This window comes from Alligator sinensis, unplaced genomic scaffold (assembly GCF_000455745.1).
Source record: "Alligator sinensis unplaced genomic scaffold, ASM45574v1 scaffold1283_1, whole genome shotgun sequence".
In the NCBI taxonomy this organism is placed as follows: Eukaryota; Metazoa; Chordata; order Crocodylia; family Alligatoridae; genus Alligator; species Alligator sinensis.
In genome coordinates this window covers 946,845-965,603 of record NW_005842091.1, presented here as the reverse complement: position 1 = coordinate 965,603, position 18,759 = coordinate 946,845, and the positions used below count along the sequence as shown (strand labels likewise).

At 46.0% G+C, this 18,759-nt stretch overlaps 1 protein-coding gene across 2 annotated transcripts in view; it reads left to right on the top strand.

Annotated features, from left to right (window-relative positions):
• Nucleotides 1-18,759, top strand: part of LMF1 (lipase maturation factor 1) — a 277,081-nt gene that overhangs the window by 80,268 nt on the left and 178,054 nt on the right. The gene's annotated exons all lie outside the window — the stretch shown is intronic.

The window sequence follows — 18,759 nt, the reverse complement described above, 5'->3', positions numbered from 1 at the left end:
GCATTAAAATTTGAGTTGGGGACGGTCGCTGTCTCAGACTGCTCGTAATCTAAGTGAACAAGGTATGGTGCAAGAGAGGAGGGGAATAGTGAGATGATTTTTTTCTGTGTCCATGGCCGAGCTAGGAATAGAAACCCTGATACCACTGGGACATCCTGATACCAGTGGGACACGCTGCTACCCTGTCCACTGGGACGTCCTGCCTCTCTCGAGCATCTCGCATGCTTTCCTGTGCTTGTATTTGGTAGCCGTGTTAATCTAAGACCAGAAGAAATGCAAAAACCTAGAACTCTTGGTTCGGAGATAATACTTTTTATTTTAGTAGTTGGTTTAATAAAAAGGTGTCATCTTTGAACCAAGAGTTCTAGGTGTTTCCTGTGCTTGTGTATTGTGTGTGTGGTTGATCCAATATTTTTCTAACATTTTCTAGCTCTCCCTGCAACATTAAAACAGCAAACCATCACCTGCAAATATCTCCAGGCTCTTTTCCCCTGATGAATGATTCCTCTACTGGTTTCATCTGAGATTATACAGGACGGTTGCACTCGCTCACACCATAGCATCATTTATTGTTTAATGTCATTGACTTGGCAAATGGTAAGGTGGATAGGTTATCAGCTAGGATACACAGCGGGTGCAGCTACACGTGCATCTACATGTGCAGGTGTTAAAGCACATTAATGCTGTGTGTGGTCTGGCTTGGGACACAAGTTAGATGTGCCCAGCGTGTATTAAAGGAAGATGAGGTTTGCACAGGTGTTTACAAGGAGGAACAAATAATGTATAATGCTTTTGACGTGTTGGTTTTCTGCTTGGAAAACCATGGGGAATGAGGAGTCCTAGTCCCAACTGGAGTGGTAGTTTCACTGTCCGTTCCCACGAAACCGTCTGTCTAGATAACCGAGACGCTGCTTTTTTGCGTGTCTTTTCAGAGCATCCGATGAAGTGACGTTCAGGTGATGCCTCTACCTCTGCCTCTAGTTAGTCTGCAAGGTGCAAATCTACCCTGCCTCCTGACTCAGACACTGTGGAGGTGCATTGGTACCCTCACTCTAGAGGTGCCCACATCTAGATATCTGGGCACTGCTCAGCCTGGTGCCAACCCAAGGACATCATGGGAAAATTTCCGTTGAATTCAGAGGGCTTTGGTCCAGAGTTAGGATATACCGAGCGAAGGGCACAGAGCTCTGGCACCTCTTTTAAGTCAGACTGTTTTCATTGGCGCATGGGGTTTGATGATGCCCGTTGCCTTGGCAACTAATCTCCAAATAAACCACCAAAAATCATATTTAGCATTGGAAAGGTGCTTATCTGCACTGCTGCTGACAGCTTGTTAAAAGGAAACGATTTTTGAAGTCTGATTTGCATGTTGCCATTCATTCATCCTGCTCCGCAATTAGCCGGCGTTGCATTCAGCGTGCCCACGGAGAAGTCGCCTCTCGTTTTTGTTTCCAGCTGGTTTTACTTTCTAGCCCTGCTGCTGCCAAAGGTGGAGGAGTTGCTCTCAGGTTGCAAGCACCCTACGCTGCCATAGTGTTGAAATGCAAGTTATAAAGGAGCTTTAATGAGCCCGTCTTCCCTTTTACCTCTCGTGGTCCCGTCTACAAGGCCTTCCCCTCTCCACAAGCATAGACTTTGTGCTCTCTTCTCGGCTGCTTTCCCTGTTAACCATATTTGCATAGGGTTTTAAAAAATGTGGAAGCAGGTTTTTTCCGCCCCCTGCCTCCAGCGTAACACACGGTGGGGAGAAACGGGGGATGTTTTGTGTCGCTTCCTTCAGCGGGTGACGAGAACCGTCAAAATTCACAAGATGCCGCAGTTTTCTTTTAACTTAAAATCGAGAACTTCAGTGGGTTTTTTTTTTTTCTTTCCTCTTCTGCCTCCCCCTCCATCCCTCCTCTTGTTAAGATGCATTTAAAACAATTTGAAAAAAAAAAAAAAAGGGTCTTTTGGGTTGACTCCAACTATAACGACCACGCCGTGCCCCCCACCCACCTCTCTCTTTCCAAAGGAGATATCAATAGCATTTTACAGACATTGCTTTGAGTCACCAGGCTTTCTTTCAGCCTGCCATGCCATTGGTCTGTCTGTGCCATTTTTTCAGAATTAATTTTGGGCTGAAAAAGTCTCAAAGACTGCTTTGTTCCTCTTTGACACTCGCTCTGGAAGAAGAAAAATCCGTGGAAAATCTGACATCTGCATTGTAGAGAAAAATCAATAGATAGGGAGGAATATAATTATCCCCCACTCCTGAAAGAATTTTTTAGATTTTTTTGTGGGTTTTTTTGGGGTTTTTTTTTTTTTTAAACAGTGACTCATATCGGCTTAGAACTTGAATGACATTTTAATTATTTAGGCTTTTTCATTTTGAATCACCAAAGTGCATGGGTCTGAAAGGGGTACAGTCAGCTGGAGTAATCTGCGCAAGATAAAAAGGAAGGATTTCATGTGCCAAAGTTCAGCCACTGTTTTTTTCCCCCCCTTTTCTTTTCGTTGAATCAAAGTGGTTCCATATCTCTGAACTGGAGGCAGACAAAACGAATGGCTGTATGCGCCTTCCCAATGCAGTCGCACAAATAGCTTCATAGTGTGATGGGCAATTGATGATGAAGCGTTTTGTCTGGCACCAAGCAAATAAGGAAGCAATTTATCTTCTTTTGAAATCTTTGCCTTCTGGCACAAAAGTGTAAAATTGGTAAGGATTTACCAAAAACCGTGAATCTTTTAGTCATTCTTCCAGGAATAATTGTGCCTGTGCTCGATCTTGTATAAAGAAAGTCAGGTAAATACAGGGGTGTTGCAGACAGATGCTTGCTTTGGGCACGCTCTGGACATGAGAAATGTGTTAGTGTCGTGGGGAATGAGCTTCCCTTCTTTGTATGTACCGTGCTTAGCATCATTTGCCTCTGGAGTCTATTGGCATTGCTGTAACCCAAATCATTTGCAGTGGTGATAGTGGCCGTGCATGTTTATTATAGTGAACCAACAAAGATTGGGCTCCCATTTTACTAGCCACCAAAGAGCGGGGTCCCGTTTTACTAGGCTCTGCGCAGAGCCCGAATAGAAAGGTTATGATCTAAAAAAGGTAGGACTGAGGAAGGGTTGGGAGAGAGTGAGCAATGCAATAGCATACATGCCGCATTAAATGCATCGGGGATACAGGTTTTTAGCTGGGTTGGTCTACAGGCAAAAAATATGCAGAACTCTTGGCAGAGGTGATATCTTTTTATTAGACCAACTAAGTAGTTACAAAAAAAAAAATTCTTAATAAAAAAAATATATATATATAAAGATATCTGTATATCTATATATCTATAGATACCCATATCTATAGATATATAGATAGATATATAGATACATATAAAAAATATATATATATAAAATAATATTTTTGCACCTATTTAGTTGATCTAGTTGAAAAGATATCGGTTCTGCCAAAGGATCTGCATGTTAAATCTGACCCCAGCAGTCTTTCCTGCCTAAGTGCAGGGGGCTGGGCCCAAGGGTCTAGTAAGGCCCCTTCTAGCCCCTAACATCTATGAATCTATGAAAACGCATGGTTTTATTTTGGGGGGTGAGGGGAATTTAGCCAGGATGCCTTCTCTCTGTTTTGAGAAGACTTTCTGAGTGGGGGTAGGGGTGGGAATTTGATGTGATCCCAGAAGCTGGAGGCAAAAATGAGGGCTGTTGCTTGAAAACGATGGCTGCCCCTTCCATAAATAGGTACATTTGATTGACTGGGTGTATAATAGAGGCCAGGCAGGCATATGAAAAGGAGAGTGAAGGGAAAGGGAATATTTAAGGCAAGGAGAAGGAAGGGCATGGGATGGGGGAGAAAAAGAGTCTAAGCGGGCTGGTTGGGAGTCAAGAGATTGAGGGTGACTGCTTGGCACCTCCAAGAAGGTCCACTTGGAGATGATGGATGCTCTCTCAATGCCTGTCGGTCCCCGCTTTGCTTTTGGCACTTCTTCGAAGCAGGTCTCTGTTTCAGAGGGTGCAAACTCTTCATATCTCACTCTCCTTTTGTGCAACAACATCAAGTTGTACTTCCAGCAAAGTTTCACCCCTGACAGAAACCCTTTGCCGTATGCATGTGGAGGATGCCGTCAGCACGTGGAACAGGTGATTTCTTCCATTGCACTGATCTGCGAAGGGTTTGGTTTTATTGCAACTGGCCTCCTTATGGGGTATCGGGGCAGGGGGACACGAGCAGCTGGCACCTTGACAGTGCCTCAGTGTAGCATCTGTGATGCGTGGGTTAGTTTACGGTTTCGGCATTGGAAAGCAAGCAGTATCTCCAGCCTTAGGTGTGATGCAGATGCTGTCAGCCTGGTAGAAGCTTGTAACCACTTGGAGGAAAGACAAAGTGGTTGATTTTAGGTCGTTCTGACTTGTAGTTCAGTGGTTTAGAGTTCCCGGGCTCAACGTCCCTGGTCCTCCCTTCTCCATGGGAAGTCTGATACGGAGAGCCCACTCTTAGACCAGGGGCCTGACCCACGGTGCTCGCCCATGGATCCAGCTAGGTAGGGCTCCTGCGGTGATCCCTTCAGGAGCTTGCGACCGGCCAACCTGCTTCATCAAAAGCATTGGTGGATCTTAGAAACAGCAAGGACATGCAACATCAGAGAGAGGATCTGAAGACAACAGGCTCCAGGCAGGGCTTTTTTACCTAAAGCTTTACTGTCCCATAAAGAAGATAGGCCATCCAAGCCTCTTAAGACACCCCAGCGGGTATTTCTGTTTGATGCATTTCCCCCATAGCAGCTCCCCAATAATTGCACTGGAAAGTGCTGGTTTTTAACCTGACGCTTTGGCTGTGCTGGTCCAACATCGGCTTAGTGAGCTGCACGAGAGATCGAGCCCCAGTTGGTCATTGATGCTTAAGGTTGCATTGTTGCATTGATGTTTAACGGCACTCGAGCGGGAAAGCGGGTCGTCTTCAGTCCTAGTTTTGCCTATTACTTCCCAGCAGCCTATTGGTTTTCCCCGAGTTAGCCAGACGGCCAGTATCCTACGGTATTTATAAGTCATTACAGAGCCGCGCCATGCTGGTCGCACCAAAACGTTACTGCTTTGTGCATGTTGGAGCGCATCACATCCTGATACACCCTTATAACGAAATAAGCCCCAAGGTCATGTCTCAACTTCTCGCCGAATGAATATAACTGGAAAGCAGCAGTTAATTACTTTAAGACCATGAATAAAATAGTTGTGCTAAAAGTTACAGCACCCAGACAAATAATCCTTCATACTTGAACCATTGCCTGTGCTGTAGCTGCATCAAGAACCACCCCAGTATCACAAGCTTTCCTGCCTCTGTCCGATGCCGAACCCCACGCCATACCTAATTTGATCACGATCTCCCTTGGGTAAAGGTTGGAGGCTAATTCCTAGCAAGTGAAGGATCATCTTGGTGAATGCGCGTGGCTGGGAAACTGAGCTAATATCCTAAGCCCACATGGCTCTGGGCTTGCACATCTGGGTAACGGGGGAGTGATGTCTCTTTGAGGCTTAATTAACTGAAATATGTAAGCAAAGTGATATGTGAGTGGGAGACGCCGGAGAAGTGGAAATTATGATTGGGAAGCAACAGTATCCCCGTTCCAGTTACGTTAGCTGTTCTGCTTCTGCTGGCTGTGAGCTTCCCAGACACCGGCACTAATTTGGGTTGAAAGCAGCCCTGTGTCGAGACAGACGGGGATCAGTTCAGCCTTGTTGCATCTTCTCTACCGCCCAGCCCCAAGGACTTTGTGCGACGGCAGGATCTGTAGCTAGCCCCCCGGCACTGGGTGCTACCGCACGGGGTGGGGATTGCTGCCTGGGCGTTTTGCACGACTGCCGTTTCCTTTTCTGTTTGGAGAAGACTATTTGAGGTGGGAACTTTGATGCAGTCCCAGAAGCTGGAGGAATTAAATTAGAGTTGCTGTTGGAAAACTATGGCTCTCCCTTCCGTAAATAGGTATATTTGATTGACTGCCTATGTAATGAGAGGCCAGGCAGACAAAGCATTATTAGGAAAGAGAGCAGGTAAAGCTTCCCCCAGAAGGGGAGAGATAGGGTTCTGGTTTATACAGGGAACACTGAAACTGGAGAGATTGCATTATAATGCCATCCAAGACACCCACCCTGGTGATCTGCACGCCCGTCTTGCTGGGGGCAAGTCTTGACACCCATCTTGCTGGGGGCAAGTCTTGACGCCCGTCTTGCTGGGGTCGTTTGATCCCAGCGGTCTTTCTTGCCCACAGGAACAGGGGCTGGACCCGATGATCTGTAAGGTCCCGTCCAGCCCCCCAAAACTATGAAACTATAAACAGCCTGGGAGGATGTCAGCTCGGTACCATGAAAGAGCTCTGGCAGACTGTGAAAGTTGGGGCAGTAAATCAGAAAAGCCAGGGCTCTCTTCCGACTGGGTTTACGTGGCTGCTCATTGGCAGCTTTACCTATTTAAATGGGAGAGAATTGAGTGTTTTCCTTAGGCGAAGCTTATTTGGGGATGAGGTGGCAATGTTTTCATCCGTGATGTTGGGCATAGAGAATTGCATGCGCCACAGTTGCTCCAAAGCCCACGGTGGGGTTCACCTCTGTGCTTACGCCCGTTCTCGAAATGCAAAAATGCCGAGACGAGGCGTCATCGTTAGGAGACGAAGCCTTCAGTTCCACCCCTCGCGCCCCCGTTTTGTTCTGCCTTAACAAGCCAGCGTTGCATTTCATGTGCCACTGTACGCTGCTGCTTTTGGTTTGGGATGGTTGCCATGATTTAATCAAACTCATGAAATGTAGAAATTGAAAGCGGTTGGTAAATTTACTCTCTATGGCTTGATCTCCACTGGAACCCCCTTGCTGGATACTTTTACAATAAGGGGGGTGGGGAAAGGAGAGGTTATTTAATCAAGCAAAACTGGAAATGATTCATTTGGAGATGGTTGCAAGGCCTTTCTTTTTTTTCTACTACCCCCGTTGGCAAACTTTGTCCAAAAGATTTGACAGTCTGCTTGTATTTGAGGTGAAGTGTGTTATTTATACAAGCTGGTCTTCACTTGAGTTAGTTACTGTTATACTTGTGGGAAGACAAATTAGTAATGCCTAAGAGCTGGTCGGTGACCCGTGCAGTAACCGCAGTGCGTTTGCTGCAACAGGCAAGCGAATAGACGAGTTTCACTCTGGTGGGTTTTGCTTTGGGCCTGGCGGAGGAGACAGCAAGTGGCAAAAATAATGCGTATCGTTCCAGCGATGTTTTTACATGCTTCTCTTTCATCGAGTCGTAGACAACGAGGGTTGAAGGGACCTCAGGAAGTCGCATCTAGTCCAGCCTCCTGCTCAAAGCAGGACCCGCCCCAACTACATCGTCCCAGCCACTTCTTTCTTTAGAGGTAAAGGACAATTCAAGACTTATTCTGGTGTCTCAGAATAGCTTCCAGGAGTATAAGACTGGAATCGGGCTTCATCCATCAAAATAAGCTGTGTATCGCTAGCCCTGTCCTAATCTACCATCTTCTCCGCTCTCTTTGTCTTTGTATCGCCCCTAAAACTTGCACGTTTGCTCATCCCAAATCCTCCTGAGATGCCGGCTTGCACTTGTTCGCCTCTCCTTATTCAGCCTGTTGTCTTCAGAAGAGTTGCACACTGGAAACGAGTGCAGAGTATTTGGTCCTGCAACTGGAAGTTAGCTGGCAAATCTGGCAATGATGCATAAAATGGCATGACATCCAGTTCCCTGTCCCATAGCCGCATCAGCTGCGCAGCCCAAAAGAAAATAGTCTAGCGGTGAAAATAAATTCTTGCTTTATTAAGGGGACGTGGCACGCATCCAGCAAGAAGGGTCAAGTTGGAAAACACCATTTTTTTTCCCCACAACAAGGTACACAAAAGAACATGGCAGGATAGCGATCTTCATGATTAAAAACACGCATTTGATTGAATGCTAGAAAACCGCCAGGCGTGCATGCGATTTTCCTTCCCCTGTGAAAGAAATGCTGGTGAATTTAATGCATCTTAATTGGGAGGGGCTGAGAGCCCTGAAGGTTAACGTTTTCAAAGGGTAAGCAGGTGCTACTACTCCGTCTTCCCCCGTGTTCCTCAGTTGTGCCCTAAAGCAACCCAACATAGTAGGGGAGAAGGTATTGAGACCATATTTCATTCTCCATGCTAATTCAATCCAGGGTTCAGGCTTTCTAGTTCTCATGCGGGCGGCAGCCTTGTGAGATTTCCAGGCGTATGCAACGGCCGAGAGAGGGAGTCAGCTGTAAATTAATATGACAGAAAACCCTGCCTTTCTCCTTTTCCAGGCCAGGCTTTCCAAAGGGTTTATGTGTCCGTTCCGCCTGCCATGAGCTCAGCTGAAACGATCAAACCCCTGGTCCTTTGTAGCCACCATCTGATCGGTATGAATTTAATAATTCTGGTCGGAGCTGGATTCAAAGGAAGGCCACGGAGGTGAAAGGCCAATTGCTAGTTCACTTAGCCACCTGTTTCCTTCCCTTTAGCTTGTATTTAATTTGTATTGCCGAATAGCTTTGCCTTCTGAGATGCAAGGCTTTGAAAGTCCCTTCTCCCACTCCCGATGTAGAAATAGAGCCAGTTGCCTTCCCCACCCCCCCCCCCCCCCCCCCCCCCCCCCCCCCCATCTCCTGTCTTCCTACCTATTTACATGGTTTGTTTCCGCCCCCCCCCCCCCCCCCAACCCCAGTGCTCACTTGATGAGGATTTGGGGAATGAGACAGCTTTTTAATATCATCATTGGGGAAGGACTGTCAACTGCAAGGTTCTTTTACATTTAGTTTTGTTCGATTAAAACTGCAAAAGAGAGTCTGTAGTTTTGTATTGTTTTTTGCCCTCCGAGGTCTACCCTATCCCGTCCTTCTTTTGCCTTGTACGTCTTGAAATTCAGCAATGTTTGGACTCTCTCCTTGGTTGGCCAAAAAAAATTAGCCGTACTATCATCATGTGAAAATGTGCAATGTCATTAAAATGCCATTGGAGCCACTATCACACAATGGCGTGTCCATACTGCATTTTTTTTTTTTTACTTGTGGTTATTGAGAGATTCTTTTTCAAAGATGCATTTCCCAACCGGATGAGCTGCGCTATTAAAAGGGCAATGTGTGCTTCCCTAAGAATGATCTCGTTGGACTCGTTTTAAAATGTAGCCGTTAGAAAATTGGATATTGGTCTTATGGATGGCTTGGGTTGAGATGGGAAACTATGGGTTTCCTGGCTTTTATGGACCATTATTTTGTCCTCTTCAGTTTTGCACAATCCTAGCAAAATAGCAGGCTGGTCTGTGACCGTTGTTTCCAGGTGCTACCACAATACAAATGGGGAAAGAGTAGTCGGTGGCGTGCAGCGCATTATATATAGGTAGGTGATGTCCCGAGCTGCCCTCACACTTTTTTTTATCTTATTTCAGGCACGCTTTGTATAATTGAGGATTTTGCAGCATACAACCCCACTAACCTCCCCAGTCTCCTCTCCACCCCACCTCCACACAATCAACCTCTCAAGTGTAATAAAAAATCATGAAGACTGTGTTGGACAGAGATGAATATGGGATATAACAGAGGCTTTCGCTTCTGCATGCCGGCATTTTATTATAGTCATAACAATGAGATTTGTCAGACAGCTTATGAAAAGTGGGCTGGCTTATTCTATTTAGACGTGGCATGGTCTTCCAAGGGAACTACGGTCGGTAAATGTTTTTTGTCATTGTTGTCACCTGGCAGCGGGAACCAGCTCTTCAGTAAATGGGTCGGGGATTTTTAAGATGCTCGGAGTTAATAGTGGACAAACTTCCACTTGCTCCATGCAAAGGTGAGTGAGTGACAAGGATGCCGCGTCCTTTGAGAGCATTGCTAGCTCGTGGAGAGAAACGTGGAGCAATGGACTGAACAGTCAGTGGTGTGTCTAGGGTAGATATCGCCTTGCAATATGAAAGCACCGTTTTGTGGGGGGAGAGGAAGCAGAGCTAGCACTTCATCTTCCCAATTACCAACTCGGCGCATTCAGCAATCACAGAGTACGCTCTCAAAATCTAGGGATGTTTTAAAACTTAGATCGGTTTATCTTTCATTTGCCTTTAGGGTGCATTTGTTTTGCTAAAGGTGTGTGAGACTTAAAAAATGAAAAGAAAGGGAGGGAAGGAGAGAGATTTTCCTGTAAGAGCATGATTCCAGGAGGTGGGACTTGAAGGAGAGAACAAGCATCATGAATCTCATGAAAAATTAGGAAGCATTGGCTAAATTACACCAAAAAAAAATTGCGGGAAAAATATTTAGGGAAAAAATCTGGGTATATAGAAATTTAAAACAGAATCTCAACAAATCCTGGTGTATAGAAAAACAGAATCTCAACAAATGGATAGACTCCTTGCACGCTAATAAACCAGGCACAAGAAAAGGTGGCATCATAGGGAGCCTGCTTGCTGGATTTCTACACTCTTACAATAAGGAAACATCCCTATTTTGTATTTACGTCATGGTTTTTGCTGAAAGTCGGTCATTCCCTTTGTACGTCCCCAGTACAGCAAAACATCAGGCATGTACTTATGTCTGCCCCTATTCCAGAAGCACAGAAGCACTCGCTTAAGGCTCCCTGACACTAATGAAACCTAAAGCACATGCTCGAAGTTGGTACGTACTTAAATGCTTTGCTGAATAAGGATGGACACTTGATTTAGAGGCGAATATTGTCCGCTGGTTCGTTCTCCCTTTGTGTTTGGTAAATCAAACAGAAAACCCCCCATAAAGAACAAATATGACAAAGTTGACTGTCAGGCACTCGAGTTAGGAAGTGGCTAAAATTGAGACGAATTCCAGCTGGAAAAGAGTTGCGTTGAAGTCTTACCTCTGCGTTTCTTTTCAGATGTTTAAGACGTGCTTTCTAAATCAGCATTAGTGTGCAGGCAGACTGTTTGCATATTTATGCACGCTTCCCACCAAAGGTTGTCCCGGAGGAATTTCTTTTTTTTCCCCTTTACGTTTCACTTTCCGTTTGCATCCAAAGTTTTCTCCGTTGAGCCCTGTATAATTTTCACTTCATTTACCCGAGATGGGAGGAGAACAGCTTCCAGCTCAGGTGCGGGCTGTGTAACGGGGTTCTTCCAGGGATTTCTTTTCCTTCTGGTTGCTTGCCCCCTCTCTGCACTTCCTGGAGGAGAGCGCTCGCGTTATGTCCATGATGCACCCAGCGGTTGCTGGTCTGAGATTTAGGGACAGGGGTTGGTTCCCATGCTTTGATGTGCATTATGGCAGTCTAATGCGCTGCAGCTGTGCAGGACTGGCCCGTTCAATATACACAGAGAAGTCTTGACAATGGATTGGGAATTGTTAGCAGATTGAAAGTAATCCAGCGAACGTGAAACTCCAGCAGATGTCAAGCTCGACATTTCCTCCCTCCTCCACACCGGCTAAAATGGTCAGTTAGACTCAAATTCTCTTCTTAATCCACTTCTTCTGTTGCTTCCCCCCTTAAAATCACTGGCCAGAATTGGAGAATTTGATTTGAGCATTAACGTGCCATAAACATGCCCGTAAGCAGATAGTTTAAGTTGGTTTTAGATCAGTCGACTGCTGCTAACGAAGGCCACGCATTTACAGATTTTCCTATTTGGTCATGTCCTTTGACTTCCCTGTCTTGGCATATCATTTTGGGAGTTGAGTTGGTGCCATGGTATAGTAGGGCTCATACCTGTGACTGCCAGGCAGTTATCCATTTATTTAACTAAGAGTCCGTGCTTCCAGGTGGCACAGCGCAGGAAGGCATAGGCCAGGTAGGGGCACAAAGGTTGCCTTTGTACCTGTCTCATTGCAGTCTCAGGTGGTTCATGGGTAGCTTTGCAGTAGGGGCTGGGAGTCCTGGTAGGACTTGGTGCCCCCACTGGCATATCTGCTCTGAGCTTATAGCTTCCTTTGCCAGATGAAGGGTGTTTGTGCCCAAAAGCTTGCTAAGAAGAGTTTTTCCAGCTTTATGAGTTGGTCCAATAACTAGCCCCATCTTGTATTGCTTGCTTGAAACCACAGCTGCATGCAAAGAGGCTAGTAGGAGGGAGAGTCTGGTTTATCAGCACATCTCAAAGCATCAGACCTCCCATTGCAATGACAAGGAAGCCCCCTAGCAATCCGAATAGCCATCAGTAGTTGGTCCATAACGAACAGGAGGTAGAAAAGTTAGAGGAAGGTGGTGAGAGCTTGCATGCAGCAGGTCACTGCACAAGCCGGTATTGTCGTTTTTTGTCTCCGTGTTATCCCTCCATGGGGTTGGCATGGGATGCCAGTGGCATACCGTTCTGATGGACCGTGGGGGACTGCATAGCATCTCCTGTCTTGCATTTTACCTGGACAAATCTAGCTGTAGCAGGTGAGCTTCATTACTGCAATTCCTCTGTGATGCTCTAATGAAATCCTTCCACCTCTAATGAACCCCTTGCAGGCCAGGGGGGAAAGTGGGACCTATAGTGGCATGCACTATACCACTGCTTTCACTTGGACCCACCAGAATAGCAGTCCAGTATCACAACTTAAAACATTGCCAGATACTTATTAATACAGGCAGAGAGACGTGGCATGGTCTCAAACTTGTATTTTAACTCAGGTTTTTTGTTTTTTCTCTGGGTTGGAAGTTGTGCAGCCTGGAGCTGGTGGGGATGACGACAAGTATCGGGGTGCATTGGGGCTCCCTTGATCCTCTGGGCCGGCGTGGTTCGTTCCGGGTGCGGGTTTGAGCGGTCCTTCTCCGGTACTCATGTCATTGCATCGGTGTCACAATGGCTTGTCATCCAGTGTTAACTAGTTCATAGGTCGTTTGATTTGCATCTTTCATTAATCTCTCTGAGCTATTTGAAGGCAAAAAAAAATGCTCCTCACACCCATAATAGAGGGCCCCTTTGTTCTGCTCCTTTGCATATAGATACCAACCCCTGGTATCAACATGGAAAAAGGCAGTCAGGTCCTGGCAGTTGCCACCTGAGCTCTCAGAGGCGTGTATGCAAAGGCATTAGCTGCATTTCCCCTTCATGGAGCTGGCCTCCAACACCCAAAACTGCTCTCTTCCTTCTCAAGACCCAACCTTCGCTCCTGTACCAGACCAGACTATCTCTAAAGCAGATATACCGAGACCTTGCTTCGTAAGCCATGCAAAACTTTCATTAGAAAAGCAGCACAAATCTCTCATGGTTTCTGCTTTTCTTAGAGCTAAATTTGTCGAGGGACCTAGGAATGAATATAGGGATTACCCTAATGAATCAAAAGCCCCGCTAACTTCTCTCTGTCGGTGACTGGACCTAGGTGCCTCGAAGGCCGCTGCTTCAGGCCTCAACATGAAGATTCATCTTCTTCCAAACCAGGTTGTTCTTGAAGTCCTTATAAAAGAGCGGTCTCTGGGGTGCTTGCTAAATTGGGTGGCTTGAGTGGCTGAATGCGCTGCTGGTTTTTTGCTATTGATTCAGTGATGCAATCCCAGGACAACCATTCAGACACACTGCTGTGTGCCAGGATAAGCCTATTCTCTGCCAGTACTTCTTATCCCACGAACCTTTTTAGGATTTGTCCTGGGATAACAGACACAAAACACATCTACACGAGATGCTTAATGCTCAGTAGCCTAATAATACTGTGCAGTAGCATGCCGGGCAAAAACCGTGCTAATACACTACTCTGCAGTAGTATTAGGCTAATGCACAGTAAGCATCACTGAAAACCCATGTGCCAGCACTACTGCACAGTAACTCTAGTTACTGCTCCGTTAGTTAGTACTTCATTAAGCAAGTACTAAATTAAATGTGCAGTAATTACTGTGCATTAATGAACATGTAGATGCTCCCAGTGTTGTCTAAGTGATTGGATTTGTCCTGGGGGGAAAAAGGTTTCTCCTGGAGCAAATGTGATGTCTGTTTGTAGTGACCTACCTCTTTGCTTGTCAACGTTTTATGCTTTATATTACCAAAAAAAAAAAAAAAAAAAGACTGAATAGTGATTTGTTGTAGGGGAGATGTTGGTGTTAATAAATCTGCATGCCTGCAGCATGCATGGTCTAATGATCTCTGCTGAATAATGGGGCTTGATCATGGTCTGTATGAGGTAGGAGAGAAGGTCATCAAGATTGGCTCTTATTTAATGCTCTTGCATAGAGACTTTTTAATGCCGTCTCTCTGCTTCTGTGACAGGGCTGTCAGCTTATAGCACATCCTGCTAGATGGTATCAACACATCCCGTAATTTTAGAATAGGTTCCAGGGCAAGAGCCATCTGCAGATGATATTCAGGGAAATGAAGCTATATTGGCTGCCAGAAAATTTGCTGTGTTTTCTTCAGGGCCCATTAAGAGCTTCACGGAGAAAAGAGGGACAAACTCATGAATTTGCTTCTTCCACACTGTGGGGTTGTAAAAGCAATGACCCTGGCAAGCATCTTCAGCCATCAGCACCAGATGGTCTTTCCCCCACATCTGCCTTTGGGGATGAAGAAACTTTGAGGGGCAAGGAGTTTTGCGGGTGATATCTTTGATTGGGCCAACTGCATGGTTGGGAGGGGTATCGACAACTTTTCAGGTAGCATGTCGCCTTCCTTTGTGGATTAGCTTCATATTTCGGTCATGGTTTCTTTAGTTTTTGGATGTTCCTGAGAAAACACAATCCTAGACCCTGGTATTTGGTTGGGTGGCCATCCTGAGTGTGTTCCTATACACTTTGTTTCCTGTGTCGATTTGTGAATTCGAGTCTGCCTTGAGCAGAATAAGGCCCTTGTTCGAACATGTATTTCTTGGAAAGAGAAGTTCTGATTGAAGCTGGCAAAACCCTCTGATTTTATGAAGGATATATATATTTTTTTAATTCATTTCTGCAGCTGACTCCCTGTCGAGCAAAGTCTGGTGCCGCAGACTGACACCGTTGGCCTTCCTGTACCGTTTGTACCTCCTGTTGGCCTGTTTGAGATCTATGTGCCATGCATGTCTCTTGCTGCCGTACAGTAGTGTTTTCAGTGTAGAAGGGCCGGCGCCCTGACTTAGCACACGTCTTTGAGAGATTTATAGATTTGCAAGACCAACGGGACTAGCCTGACCCCGGCTATGACCCAAGCTATAGACCTTCCATGTGTTCTTTTCCCTTCCAAGTCCAACAGCCGTGTCTGAATTTAAAGCCTATTTTATTTTGGGGAAAATTTCCTACCTCGACTGAGATATTTGCAATGAGGGGAGAATCCACCAAAACCTCCGGTGACTTGTCCTCACTTTTGAATCAACCTCAGCTTTAAAAGACGGCACCTCAAACTCTCGCTAGAAATATTGTGATTGAGTTTCCAGCAGTTGGCTCTTGCCATGCCTCTGTCCAGTGGATTGAAGAGCCCTGGTTATCAAATACCTGCTCTCCATTTAGCCGCTTCCAGATTGCAATCAAATCGCCCATTAACCTTCCCTCCGAGAGCTCAGTACATCGAGTGCTGAAGTGTTTTACCATTAGATGTGTTTCCCAAATGTCTAATCTTTCTCATGACTGTTCCCTGAACCCTCTCCAATTTTTAGACATTCCTTCTTGGAACGGGGGAAGCCAGAGCTCGCCGTCGCGTTGCAGGTGCGGAGGTAACCGAATCCCCTTGTTCCTCGTTGCCGTTCCCCTGTTTATACATCCAGAGACTGTGTTTGCTCTCTTGGCTAGAATGAGACGGGGGGCTCGTGTTCACCGATTATTTCCGCCTCCCCTCCGCTTCCCCCGATGTCTTTTTTCTTCCAAGACGCTGCTTTCCAGGATAGAGTTCCCCATCCTGGCATGTTGGCCTTTATTCCTTGTTCCTGGACCTTCCCTATCCTGAATTGCACGTACTTTGCTCGCACCCAGCTCACCAAGAAACCCAAATTGTTGCATCTCTCTAGCATATCCCCTTTGTTATTTCTCCCTCCCACCAGCTTTGTGTTATCTGAAGATTTTGCTGCCTTCCAGGTCCCTGATAAAAGCATTAGCTAGTGCCAGGGGTGTAGGTTGTAGCAGTGTTGGTCTAAGGACATAGGCAGTCTTTGGGTAAATGTAATATCTTTTATTAGCCCAGCTCAAATAGTCGGAAAAACTCTTAGCTAATGCCAGGCATGGCAGGGTCCTTGATGGAAATAGATCTGCTCACTGCTGATTCTTCATTTACTGCTGGGTTTTGTGACGTCACGGCTAGTTTTTAATCCATTTAAAGCGTGCTCTATTGATGCTGTTGTTTTTTTTTTTTTTAATTGCTCTGGTTTCTTAATCAAAATGTTGTGTGCTCCTTACAGAAGTCTTAACCCTGCTACCTCAGCGCTGTTCCCTTCACCAGCCAAACACGCCACGTCATAAAGATATCTGATATGTTTGTCAAGACCTATTTTCCACAAGCCCATTCTGACTGCCTTAATTATATTACTTTCTTCTAGTCCTTTATTAAACGCGTCCTGGATCAGGCTCCGTAGAGCCGAGATGTCCTTGGCTTCTTTCATGATAAGCTTCCACTACTTCCCGTCAAGGGCATATATTTCCCATGGCTGGTAGTTCGTCAGAAGAGCTGTTAAGTTTTTTTTTAGTATCGGGGTGTAGGTTGTAGTCGGGTTGGTCTAAGGGAATAGGCAGACAAGGTTTTTTGGGTAAATCTGGTATCTTTTATTAAGCCAACTACAATAGTTAGAAAACTTCTTAGCAAGTTTTCGGGCACGAACACTCTTCATCCTTCTGTCATCTCCTTGGTTGGCTGCAGGGTCCAGCCCCTTGAGGAAGGCTTTCCAAGAACTGTTTAGCTGGTCGATCTCCCATCTTTGTAACCATATTGTGTTGGGGTTTTATACTTGGGTCTTCATAGGCTTTCCATAATTCCCTCTGACATCTTCCCTACGCCCCTGTGAAATAAAGACACCCCTACCTGAATTTCTATCGGTGAAAAGGAATAGTGACAGGCTAGATCCTAAAGTGGTAGAAATCAGTACAGCTGCATCACCTTCAACTACTAATTCATGCCAATTGAGGAGCTGGCCTCTTATAATTTGTGCTTTGAGTCCCTGAAAGATTTTTTTTTTTTTTTTAAGGTTATCGATTCTACCAGAAATTACCGTCAGGATTTCCCAATGCCTTCCTGCACTGCATTTCTGCTTTTCTTTTTCTTCCTTCCTTACCTCGCGGCTGATGCACCCGGTTGCAAAGCACCCTGGGCCATGCACCCGTGCCGAATCAGGGTGTGCATACAGCGCCTGCTACCTGAGACGTGAGATGTACCTGGGAAGAATGAGGCCTGACCCTTCACCTGCAGCTGCCTGATCTGGTTTTAGGTGTCTTCTGCTCCTCTGCTTTTCATTTTCTTGCTTGCCAGCCTGCAAGTCTGAAGTTGGGCCCTGAAAATGAGTAGCTGTTGTTTGGAAATCCCAGGCTTCGATCTTTTGTATTGCAAGGGTAATAAAGTCTTCAGGATGCTGTCCCAGGGCACAAGTCAAAGCAATGGTATAATTAAGGTAATATAGGGAGGTAGGCAGATCTCCCCTAATTGTATGCAGACGATAGAGCTTGGCTCAGCCTTTTGACTAGTGAAGCTTTCCTCAATTTGGGATATTGTGATCCTAATCAGAGACCTTTAACCGCACATCAAAGCAGATGCTCCGAACCTGCATACCTTGGGGCTGGCATGGCCTGATTGCACGGCCTCCTGTTAGCAGGCTCATCTCTGACCAGGTGTCTTTGCTGCTGTGGACGACTGATTCCTTTTTTTTTTTCAGTCTTCATCGCTGAGGGAAAGAAATTTAATCCTAATATTACTGCCGGCCATGGAGCGGAGCCGCTGGTTTGGAAATTTTGCTCTGTTGTTGCTCTGTGATATCAATGCAGGGCAACCTCTGCTACCTGCTTATTTTGCTGCCGATCTCTAACCCAAGGTAAAGCAGACCTGTCATTAGAGTAGCCATCTGTGTTTAAATCTATCAGCTTCCTTCCCCTTGTCCTCTTTTGTTTCCCTAATTACACTGATTGCATCAAAATGTCCATCGCAGGTCCTCTACTGAGTTCCCGAAGCGGAGCGTCCTGTCCTCTTGCTCTGTTTTAATATTAAATCTTAATATGAGAAGCCCAGGGGGTCCGAGCCGTTGAGAAAGAGGGGTGTGTGACGGATCCTGAGCTCCCAAGTCTGAGTGCATTTGAGTTCGAAGCAGTTGGGACTCGTGGTAGAGGTGATATCTTTTGTTAGACCAACTCAATTTTTGCAAAAAAGTAAAATCTTTGAAGGTCACTTTTCAGTTCATCCAGGGCTGTGCGTGTCTGGATGTCAGACCCTTTCCGCTGCTTTCAGGGCTTGCTTTACTTCTCTTTCTACTTCATGCCCCTGCAACAGGGGTGTCCAGGGGGAGATGGGGGGCTCAGCACCCCGTGAATGGAGGCTGCCAGTCATCACAGACTGGCTCGACCTGGTACCCGGGTCTAGCCACGGGGTCCCTGGGTCTGGCTTCTCCGTTCTAGGTACCTCTTGCCATCATCCTTTGCTCATGGTATTTGTATTGCATGAGTATCCGGCCACCCTAATTGGGGTTCGGGGCCCCGTTTTGCTACGGCTGTGCATCAGCAATAACCTGGTGACCCCATCTGAAAGGGCTCCCAACCAAAGCAATCGAATTACCAGATGGAGATTAAATAGCATTGTTTGGCAACCTGGTTTTTCCTCTCTCTCTCATCCCCAAGGCTGACGTGGGCTGAGGAGGGGGAAATACAAATGCACGCTTTTCTTTTTATAACTACTGATAAGGCAGCCTTGTCTCTCATCTTGGCAATGCGCCCCAGCTC